Raw genomic sequence first — 12,342 nt, forward strand, 5'->3', positions numbered from 1 at the left:
GATTATCACCTAAATTAAAAGCCATCTTCCCTGGCAATATTTGTTGTCTCAGTGATTAGCTTTCTATGTGGTGAGCAACAGAGCCTCAACTAAACCCCTGACATTTTCAAGTGCTGTAACATAATCAAGTGCTGATAAAAGACAAGACTTTAGCCGGGCTGGGTGGCTCAGCCTGTAATCCCGTGGTTGGGAGGCTGAGGTGAGTGGATTGCCTGAGCCTGCGGGTTCAAAACCTGCCTGGGCAACTTGGCAAGACCTCATCTCTACAAAAAGTTAGCCAGACATGGTAGTGCGTGACTGTAGTTCCAGTTACTAGGAAGGCTGAGGTGGAAGGATCGACAGAGCCCAGCAGGTCGAGGCTGCAGTGGCCAGGAGCGGCCACCGCACTCCAGTCTGCGCGACAGAGTGAGACTCCAACTCAAAAAAAAAAAAAAAAAGACTTTGAAAGAACACATATTTCCTGCATAAAAACTAAAATTTTCACATTTTAGTGGAAATAAGGTAAATGGTAAGTTTGGTTGGTTGGTTCTAAGTATGCTGAAGAACTTGGGCAAATAAAACGATGAGCTCATGACTTTAAATTCCCATTCAGAGCTGGGCTCGGTGGCTCAGCCTGTAATCCCGCGCCTTGGGAGGCTGAGGTGAGTGGATTGCCTGAGTCCGTGGGTTCGAGACCCCCCTGGGCAACTTGGCAAGACCTCATCTCTACAATAAATCAGAAAATTAGCCGGGTGTGGTAGCTCGTGCCTGTAGTTCCAGCTACTCGGAAGGCTGAGTTGGAAGGATCACTGGAGCCCAGCAGGTCGAGTCTGGGCGACACTGCACTCCAGTCTGGGCGACAGAGTGAGACTCCAACTCAAAAAAAAAAAAAAAATTCCCATTCAGGATCCACCTAAGGAATGCCAAAGTTTCTGTGACTGCCACAAAATAAACACTTCTCCGATATAAGACCAAGATTTCTGAAATCCACCTCGAAGTTTAATTGTGCAATTTGAGCCTCTGAACCTTACTGAGTTTTGTGTGTTTAGATTATCGCATTAATTGGGATGGACCGGGACTCTGAAAATGGTATAAGGATGTACAGGTAAATTTATGAAATTAGGGACTTTGAACTCATAAATTCTTCTGAGCCTCCTTTGCCAATAGAAGAGAAAAATCATGTAGTAGGCAAAGTATATTGGGGCAGCATTATTAAACAAAAAGAGATATGGGCATAAAACTAACATGGGTTCCAATACTGGTTCTGAGCTTAGGTTTAGAGATTAAGCATTTTTAATATTATAAATAGCTGTTGTTATCGACTATCCATTTTGTATAATGCATCTTGTGGAAACTTTTACATGAATTATCTCATTTAATCTTCCCAAAAAGACCTGTGGGGCCTGTACGTTACAGATGGATAAACTTGAGACTGGGAATATTTTGCCCCAAATCATAGAGCAAGCATATAGCAAAATTAAGGTTTGAACTCAGGTCTCAAACTCAGGTCTGTTACATTTCACAGCCTGTGGTTATGCACTAGGATACATTGCTAGACTGTAAAGATGAACTGAAATAACATTCACAAAGCGTCTAGATTGATGTCTGGTGGTAAGTGGTTGTCATTGTTTTTAGTCATTCTAAATCGGCCAACTAAAGCCCTTTTAACATTTTATTTTATTTCCCTCAGGTGATTAAGCTTTTCAAACTCTGTTCGGCTCTCAGCATTCTTTTTTTCTCTAAGTTAAATCCCATATGATTAATTCACAGAGGGGTGCATAGCTAACATCTTAACCCTTCTTCAACAACTTTTATGGAATCACAAAAGGCTAGACCGGTATGTTAGGGATCATGATGTCAACCTTTTACTTACAGAAGAAGAAACAAGTTCAAAGAGATAAGGTGAATTACTCAATGTCACATGTAGGGTTGAAAGGCTAGAATGACAACTCTGTTGAGAGAGTTGAGAGAGTTAAGAGAAGCACAAAACATTACTAAAGCAAGTGTTCAAATTCCCTTCAAAGGAATTATACTAATGATATAATGAAGGGAAATGCCAATTGTAAACTTTTTTGGCAGTGCTAGAGCTGTAAAAAAGTAATTATTGTGCCAAGTACCATCCTTAAGAAAGTTAAGAAATTCATTTATCAGACTTCTGGATTAGAAGCTGGCATGAGAAGTTCCCACTGCCTTAGGGGTTTTAAGCTATCTAGCTACTTTAGCTACTTCAGAATACCTGGTCTTGGTTGGTCACAGTGTAGCCATAGCTAACTTGCCTCTCCAGGACTTTGTTCTGTATTTGTTGAAGGAAAACCTAAATTTTCTGTCGTCTCCTTTTCTTATGGAAGTCTTCCCTATTAGACAGCAAATATAGGAATGAATAATTACTGATAACTGTGCAAAACACAGACAGTAAAATTACAACCGCTTTGCAAGGGCAGAAGAAAAAGAAATATAGATTCTTGGGAAATCCTCACTGTTGGGGACTCTGAAACTGCATTCCTTCCAGTGGGTTTTTCCCTCCTCTTTTGTTTATTTTGTTTTGATGTTTTCTTCCTGGCCGAGGCTGAGCAGTTTCTAGGATCAGACTGTAGGTGGAGCAGTTATACTTTTCCCCATATTGTAGCAATAAAAGCAGAAGCATCCACATTTCATGTCTAGACAGAGAACGTGAATGGAATCATAACATCTTCAGACTGGGGGGATTCGGAAAGGTCATCTACTCCCTCCCTTACCTTTAGACAATCGTGCTCCTAAACCAGCCTGGTGGTGAGGCATCCTTCCTGCTATATTCTTTTTAATTGTGTTTAAATCTCCACGGTTCCATTACTGGCCATTTATTTTAGGCTCAACAACAACAAAAAAAAGTAAAATAGCAAACTCCAAACATAATCAAATATGTGCATGTACACACATCCCTACCCCACAGGACAAAATACCACTCTCGGTGCTGCAGGATATCAGAGTATTTCCCTGTGTTCTGGTAGTTTAATAAATGTTCTCTTTGGATTCTCATGAAATATTTTGTTTGTATTAGGTTAAGATTTCCCAATATTTTAGGTCCTGATACCGAGGGGAGAAAAACACCAGGCAGGTATCTTTACAAAATGGTCAGCAGGGCAAGATTTAGAAAGATGCAACATCTCCATAGGCCCCAGGAAGGCCCATTCCCCATTATTTGTGTCTCACCCAGAAGAAGGTATATAAAAAGATTTTTCTCGTTTATATGAAACTAGTATGTTCCTGAAAGTTTTCCTAGGAAGTTAATGTCTGCATATCTGTGTATTTAATTCTATCTTTCCATTAGAATTTTTTTAAGAATTAGAATTTTTTATTTTTGCAAAAAATCTAGGTATAAGAGGTAATGAAGCAACATTTAGGGATATAATACATATTTTTAAATATTTAAAGGAAAATTTTTTTATGATAACCTATTAATCATAATACTCAGAGTAGGTTTCAGAGTATATGTGCAAAGTATCCAGCAGGTCTGAAGAAAAAAAATAGCCAAGAGTTGTTTGAATCAAATATTAGACACCCTTTCAATTAAACTCATACACAGTCGCTTACAGCTGGAGGGCAACACCGCTGTCTTTGGGTGTCACAGCCTTTTCCTCTATAATTTTATTTTAAAAAGCCTATTGTTATGAATGAGCAGGTTGGTTTGGAAGCAGTCGTTGATTAGTGAATGGAAGAACATCCAAGGGCTGCCTTCCTGAAGGGACGTGAAAATTCTCAAACATGAATGTTCAGATAATGTTATTGTCAGTTAAGTAAATTCAGTCATTCAGCAAATAATTTTGATTACCTAGTACATATCAGGCATTGGGCTGGACAGTAAACAGTTAAGCAGGAATATCAACAAGTTATAGTTGAGTTTGATAGAAAATGTGTAGAAGTGCTATGAGATCATATGTCAGCAGGCCCCAATATAGTCTGAGGACAGTTCTTCCCAAAAGATGTAATGCTTAACCCAAGGCCTGAAGGTGACAGGCAGGAGGGCCAGTAGAGGAGGGTTCTAGATATGAAGAGCTGAATGGAGGAAAGTTAAGAGTGGAAAGAGCATGGACACTGAAGGAGGTCGAGTGTGGCTAGAATGTAGAATTTTAGAAGATTGGAGAGATCAAGAATGGAAACCAAGGTAAGGTCAGATCCTGGAAGGCTATGTGGCCCTGCAAAAAAGTTTGGTTTTATCCTGAGAGCAATGGGAAGACATTGAAAGTGGTATTCAGTGAGGGACCGCATTAGATTTGCATATAAGAAGTACCATGGTAGCGGGCTCGGTGGCTCAACCTGTAATCCCGTGCCTTTGGGAGGCTGAGGTGAGTGGATTGCCTGAGCCCATGGGTTCGAGACCCACCTGGGTAGGCGAGACCTCATCTCTATAATAAATCAAAAAATTAGCCGGTCGTGGTAGCGCGTGCCTGTAGTTCCAGCTACGTGGAAGGCTGAGGCAGAAGGATCGCTGGAGCCCAGCAGGTCGAGGCTGCGGTGGCCGGGAGCGGCCACTGCACTCCAGTCTGGGCGACGGAGTGAGACTCCAACTCAAAAAAAAAAAGGTACCATGGTGACTGCTGTGTGAATGAATGGGTGGCAGAGGGAATAGATTTGGGAGTAAGCAGTGTATAGATGTGAACAAAAGCCATGAGCATGATGACCCAGAGAGCATGTGTCAAGCAAGAAAAGGGCCAAGGGTAGAATCCTGAGGAATATGGAAAAGCCAAGCAGAAAAAGAACCAATACAGAAATTGAGAAGGTGGTCAGGAGTAGTGGCTCATACTTGTATTAACAGTACTTTGCGAGGCTGAGGCAAGAGGATTGCTTGAAGCCAGGAATTCAAGACCCGCCTGGGCAACAACAACAACAACTAATTCCATCTCTACAGAAAGTTTTTTGTTTTTGTTTTTTGTTTTAATTAGCTAGGCATTGCGGTGCACACCTGTAGTCCCAGATGCTTGGTAGGCTGAGGCAGGATTGCTTGAGCCCAAGAGTCTGAGGTTACAATAAGCTATAATAGCAGCACTGTACTCCAGCCTAGGTGACAGGGTCAGACCTTAAAGGATTTTAATACAACTCTACTGCAATTAGTGTTTATGAATTCATTCAACTGCACAGAAACAAAACATTAAATCTGGATATGTAAGGTGAATTTTTCAATTCACCTAACCATTAGATTTGATCATAAATGTTTATTAGAGTAAGATGCACAGTTTTAGTTTGAATCATCTTTTTTTTTTCCTCAAAAAAAGAAAGAAAAAAGAAGCCAGAGAAACAAGGCTAACCAGGAGAGTGCTACTTTGCAGGAACCAAGAGACTGCCTCTAAAAGGACCAAAACTCAATGGTGACAAATGTTACCAGGAAGCCAGGCAGACTAAGGACCAAAGAGCATCTCATGATGATGGGTGAGCTTGATACAAACCAGTTTTAGTAGAGTGGTGGGAGCAGAAGCCAGACTACAGTGAATGAACACAATGATTGGCTGGAGAGGAAATGAAGATGGCTTTTCTAGAAGTACAGCTCCCAAAAAGCTCCCAGTAGAAGCTCCTGGGAGACCCTCCCCTGTGGGGAGAGATATAGCCAGTAGTGGATGACAGGGAATTGGGTCAAGGTGGGTGGGTATTATATAAATATGAGAAATTTGGAAGATGCTTGAAGTACTGAAGGAAGTGACAAGCTGAGTGGGAGAGGCTGGGGGATGTCCAGATGGAGGTTATCAAGAAGGCTGGAGAGGCTGAAGTTCAGAGTACAAGTGGAATAGTCACTTTGGATGGGAGGAGGCGGTAAGGAGGAAAGAATGGGGTGGACCATGGTACATTTGTGGGTTTAGTGGCGTCAGCATTGCTATCTGATGACTTTCATTTTCTCTGTGAGGGTAAGAGGTACTAGGAGGTATCTTTTTCTACATATGCGTTGCAAATGTTTAAAATCCTTCTCAAAGAGGAAGTTTTTAGAAAGTATTCATGAAGTTGAGTGAAGAATAGAACATTCTTAAAATGTTGTCTATTAAAGAAACACATTTAGGCAAAAGTAATGCATAGCCAAGACACTTAAGAAAGAAAATGTGAAAATTCTATCTATAGCAACTGATGGTGGATACACTAAATATATGAATTCACACTAAAACTGTGCATCTTACTCTAATAAACATTTATGATCAAATCTAATGGTTAGGTGAATTGAAAAATTCACCTTACATATCCAGATTTAATGTTTTCTTTTCTGTGCAGTTGAATGAATATATAAACACTAATTGCAGTGGAGTTGTATTAAAATAAATAGCTTAATAAACTATAGATTTGAATGATAATCAACACAATAACCCACACTTAATTAGATACTCATATTAAATGCTGGCAATAAGCAAGTTCTTTCTTTGATATCCACTTTAAGTACACACTAAATATAACAGCATGGTCCAGTAAGAGTGTACCCAAACAGAGTCAATGATGTTTGAAAAAATTAGAAATCATTCTCATACTCATACCACCCTGGGCAAGGGAGAAGGGTACAGGAAAGCTTGTTGTTTCTCGTAGTAACATCATTATGCGGAATCCAGTGTTTTGAACCATAAAGTGTTAATCCTTCTCACCGATGCTATTTCTTTTGTAGTGTTTTTGGCCAAGGAAGAACTTGTCCTCTAGAGAAGGACCTATATAGCATTAGGAGGGCTCCTCAATGGCAGGAAACAACATTGTCTTTGTTATAATTCTACCTACAATTTTCTCTCTTTCCAACATAGAAACATGGGAACGTGCTGCCTAGGATTCTACAGAAAAATGCCCTAAGTTATCATTATAACACTCTTTCTGATCTGAGCTCCTTGGGTAGCTTCTCTGCAAAATTTCCTTCTTATTAATTGTTCTCTATAGCAAATTTAAGAGTTAACTTGAGTCCCACAGGTGTATAAGGGTACAGAAGCTCTCCCACCTCATAATTTTAAAAATAAGATTCAGTTTTATTTGGTTGCTTATATTTAAACTGCTCTGTTGAGGTACAATTGATATACAAAAAATAGCACATGCTGAATACGTAGTTTGGTGTGCTTGGACATACACCAAGAAATCAGCCCCACGATCAAAGTAATAGACATATTCATCACCTCCAAAGGTTTCTGTGTCCCTTTGTTTTGTTGTTTTTTTTTTTGGTGATAATTCTAAGTGAATTGCAGTGACTTCAGATCTGGTACTGCAGTCTTGGGAGCCATGCTCACATGAGTTCTATTCCAGGGACATACTGACGTCAGCTTCATGCCCCTTTGTCACATTGGAGCAAGTTATTCACAACGTCAGGGAGGGGAAAAAAAAGATCTGCTCTTTTCCTGAAGGTCACCATTCTGGTTTCTCAGGCACTACGGGTACCTTGAATCTCATAGGCCAATATTGGCTATCCCAGGGCCTGTGATACCTTGGCCAGTTCCCTCATCATTCCTGGCTCTATTTCGGGACAAGCTCCAAAGGCTATATAACCAATAATGCATATGGTTGGAGGGGCCAGGAGTGACCACCAAGGAAGCTCATGCCCTTCCTTCCTCCCTTCCTCATTCTCTTGTGAAACTTGCTAACTACACTCTTTTTCCTGAGAGGATTTCTTATGAGCCCTGCCTGCTCCAGTTACTGCATTCTTCTTGACTTTCGTGCATGTAATTACTCAGAAATGTCAGGCTCGTCCTTGCTTGGAGCATGTTAGGGATGTTTTGAACATGTTTGATGATGTGTTCCAAGGAAAGATAAACACTTGGGTAGCTCTCTTTTTTCTTCTTTCCTAGGTACCTTTTTCTGGCTCTGCATAGTATGACCTCAGGCGATGCTATTCACAATTTACCCTTATTACTATTTATCGCAATAAGGGTTAAGTATGTGTTGTGTCAGACATGGTTTTGAACCTTGCCTCTTGCCTCTTGCTAAGTTTGAGGACTTGAGAGAGATAATCAATTTCTGTGAGCTTCATTTTCACCATTAATCAAATAAGAATGTAATGCCAAGTACTATTGTAGCATTATTGCAGTGATTGGCAAACAGTGGGTTCTCAATCTGGCTGTTAGTAATACTGAATCTGAGATCTGATCTTTACTTTTTACAGTTTTGTAAGGCAGGGGACCATGAATTTTTTTGCCTCCATGCTGTATAAAATATTGCCTTTGTAGGTACTAATGACCCAAGGTGAAAGGCATTTTCATTTCTCTTTTAAATGATAAGAACCCTGTCCCCAACTACCCAAATGGAGATGAGCCTTATTGAGTTATTGTATTTATTCGAGTAAATACATTTTGACAATCTTATTCTGAGTCTTACATAGCCCAAGGTCAGATGCCATCCATCTTTAGTTAAACACATTGCATGAATCTCTCATATAGATCTAAACACAGTTAAGAAAGCACTAGTGTTCTAGGCATTTGCATTTTTTATAAATATGTTGTAAATTCAAAGAAAATATTGAACTTTCATGCTTCTCGTTTAACCAATATTCATTAAGTGTCTGCTAGGTGATTGCCATTGTGCTAGATGCTGAGATTGTCATGAGAAATGAGACATTTGTATATGTTTGATGATATATTCCAAGGAAAGATAAACACCTGGGTACCTCTATTTTTTCTTCTTTGCTCTCTTTTTGCCTTCTTTCCAGAGGCATGGACTCTGCCCTCAAGAAGCTTAGAGTCTAGTAGGGAGAACCCATTAGCAAGAAAACAAACAAATCTAGTAAACTGATGTGAGCCATGAGACAAACTGCACACTGTGAGCCAGAATAGTGGTGGGGCACTTGCTTGAGATGGTGTAGTCAGTAAAGGCCTTTCTTAAGGGGTGATTTTTAACCTGGAATCTAGAGAATAGAAAGCTCAAGGGAAGGGGAAGGAAGAAAATGCCACACAAAGAGGACCCTAGGGCTGGGAGAATTTGAGGTTGGAAAGGTCTGGGAGCCAAATGGATAAAAGAGGGACAAAGCACAAGAGCTTGTGGGGAATAGGAGAGGCACTTCTTTCAAGAAACAAGGCCTGTTTCTCCTATTGCCTCCCAGAGTGTTCAGGAGCCCATTCCAAAGTGCTCTTAGAAAGTACCTACAAAAAAAAGCATATTTAACAATTTAGAAATTGATATGTTTTTAAAGCCAATTGGGAGTTTCAATACAGTGTAACAATTTAAGAAAGATATTTCAGGTCCAGTAAACTAAATTGGTTACTGGAATTGCACTAATTCTTTTTAAATGGTCCGATGCCACCTTTTAGTATAGAAAACGGTTACTCCTCGGTCCCTTTGTGTTTGGAATCATCTGGACTTTCAGCAGCTAGAGGCACCTTTAATATATAGCAAGTTTTCTCTTTTGTGATGAATTATAATACAGTCATAGTCTCCGGCACATTCTCTTGCTTCATTTTCTTGCGTGTTTTTGAAAACAATAATTGTAAGCTCTTGACAGTTTAAAAAACTGCCTGCAGGCCAAATGAAAATGTTTTTGGAGGACTTTGACAACACTGTCAACTTCATTGTTCGGCTCAAATTGAGCTTCTAACTTGGCTAGGTCAGTTTGACCTGCTGTGGCTTATTTTGCAGATGAAAATTGCACATCCTTTTCTCCCTTCCACCTACACATCTGGAGAAGGCTTGTACTCACAAGCCACAGAAACTGAGCAACACTGCCTTAAAAATTCTATGTCCTTTCCCTGTCATCTGTTGCCTTTTCCAGGCACCACTCCTGCCATGGTGAGGGGCAGTTTGCTCTGTTTCAGGTCCAGAGAGGAACGGTGGTACACAGCATTTATACAGTAAGAAATGGCCTCCATGCTCGGGGTGGTGGGCGGGCTCCTCTCACTGACTGCTCCTTCTGTTCTTAGTATCCTCTCCTTAGTAAGTTACCATCAGCCACTCACATTGACTTAGATGCACCTCACTGACTAACAACAAAATAATAGGGCTTCAGAGAGGGAAGAACTCTTTGTCACTGTCCTTCAAGGGTCTTTAAAATGTGATAATAGTAATGATAATGAAAGCAATAACCTCCTCCATCATTGACTGTGAATGACTTAACATATGTAAGGTAATTTTTAATGCCTGACATACATATTAAATATTAGCTAGTATTATTACCATCATTATCATTATTAAACATATGCTACATCTCAGGGCACTACGCTAGTCCTTTTCACACATAATATCATTTAATCATTGCAAGAACCCCATAGTGTCACAGATATGTTACCGATAGAGAAAATTTTTACAGATGGGGAAATAAAGACTCCAAAAACTCAAGTGCTCGAATTCATATATCTGATACCTCTTGGAGCTGGGATTCAAGCTCAACGTCCATAGCCTGTGTGTCTATCCTCTCAGTTGACTGTGTTTATCTTCAGGTAGGAGTAATTTAGGGATAGTTCTTGTCAAAGTTGAGATATCCTCAAGCTGAAAGAGTCTCTTGGACTTGAAAATTCTATAATAAAGACTTAGGTGTCTTATGTAACATGAGAAGCATGTTGATGGGGTGGGGGAAGAAAAGAAGAAAGGAAGAAGAGAAAAAATATTTATTGAGTATATATTTGTACATTTGTAATTATTGAGTATATGCATATTTATGCATGTGTGTATATCTGTATGTATACACACATGCATATATATGTATCCATGTAAAGTCCTTAGAATTTTTTTTCCTTTTTTTAATTAGTAATTATTTCTTTTTTTCTTTAGAGGTTAACTTCTGCAAAGTCACCCAGTTAGCTAGTGGTCAGTTCAAAATTCAAACCCAGGTTGGTCTGGCCTTAGAGCCTGACCTCCTACCTACTCTTGTGTTCCAATTCCACATCCCTACTGCCCTGTAAGCACTTTAATGAGAATTCCTATTTCCTATTAAGATACTAAAATGGCTTATCAAAGGAAGTCGGGAAGGTAGATTTCCTAGGGAATAGTCAGAGAAACAGCTAGACAGTTGCATTTGGGGAATGGATTTTCAATACAGAACTGCCCAGAGGTATGAAGATGGATGAACTGACCTCTTGGGTCTTTCCCACTCCCAGAGCTTTACGATTTATTTGCCAGTGAAAATGTCAGGGTTTTTCTTCTGTAAAATGATGTATGATGATCTCAGTACATTCCCCACTTCTACCCCCATCTCCTCATATCTAATTAAAAAGCAAAGATTAAATCAACAGCAGGAATTTCTCCAGGAGCGACGAGGTTTTCCTGAGACAAGACAACAGGAGGAGTCGAGAGAGTGAGAAGGAAAACACAGTAGTCTGAAAGGACGAGTCGATCAGGTATAAAGGGCTAGACCGAAAGACCAACGCAGTTGAGCTGTGATGGCCATCATGTTGCATTAATCAACAGGCCTCAAGAGTACACCAGGCCTCTACTTTTGAAAAGAATATACTCTAATTTAACAAAATGAATGCATAGGAAAAAATGTGAGAACCATGCATTTTTAGCCAGGAGACAGGAGGTCAGCCTTGAGTCAGAACCCATTCAACAAATATTCGAGTGCCTGCTTTGTGCCAGACACCGTTCTGGGTACCAGGGATAGAGAAATGAGCAAAAACAGATCTAAATCGCTGCCCTACTGGGACAGGCAGAAAATAAACAACATGAGTAAGTAAAATGTGTAGTATTCTAGTCAGTGGTGAGTGCTAAGTAGAAAATAAAGCAGAGAAGTGGATAGGAAATGTCAGGGGCAGGAGTGGGAAGTGGTAAAGTTTGATAGGGCAGTCAGGGATGCCTCACAATGAAGGAGATATCTGAGTTAAACAGCAGAGGGCGGAAGAGAGTGAGTGATAATGATATCTGGTGAAGTCCAGACAAGGGAACACAGTCAAGCTTGCGGGTGGATGTGGGCCCAGTGCCTTAAGAAAGGGTGAGGATTCTGATGTCGTTGGATAGAGGGTGGAGTCAGAGTTAGCAGAGGCCAGATCGAAAGGATTCGCAAGGAATTTGGTTTTCACATGGAATGAGATGGGAGCCAGTGCAGGTTCCTGAGCAGAGGAGGCACATGATCTGACTTGCATTGTAGCAGTGTTGCTTTAATGCAGGATCAAGTTACAAGGTAGGGGAAATAGGCTACACCCTAGAAAGGGCAAAGCAGGGAGACCCATGAGATCTCCCTCATTGCCACTGTTAGGATTTCACAGAACACCTAGTCCTCTGCTCTTTCCAATTTCACTCAGCTTGCAGGATCCTCCTGTCTTTCCTCTCTTCTCTGACCAGGCCAGCTAGAGGGTAGATTACCATCTCCTTGGGTGGCGTCTCCTCTCCCATTCTGCCCTAGCCCTCTCTCAGCACCTGACCTAGCTTCTTATCGCTTCACAAAAACTGAAGCCAGTGGCATGAACTTCTGCTTCCTCCCTCTCCTCCCGCCTCCATCCAAAATTGCGTTGGCCAGGTGTGGTG

Source organism: Carlito syrichta, unplaced genomic scaffold, assembly GCF_000164805.1.
Source record: "Carlito syrichta isolate Samal-C Ts95f unplaced genomic scaffold, Tarsius_syrichta-2.0.1 Scaffold314806, whole genome shotgun sequence".
Classification (NCBI taxonomy): Eukaryota; Metazoa; Chordata; class Mammalia; order Primates; family Tarsiidae; genus Carlito; species Carlito syrichta.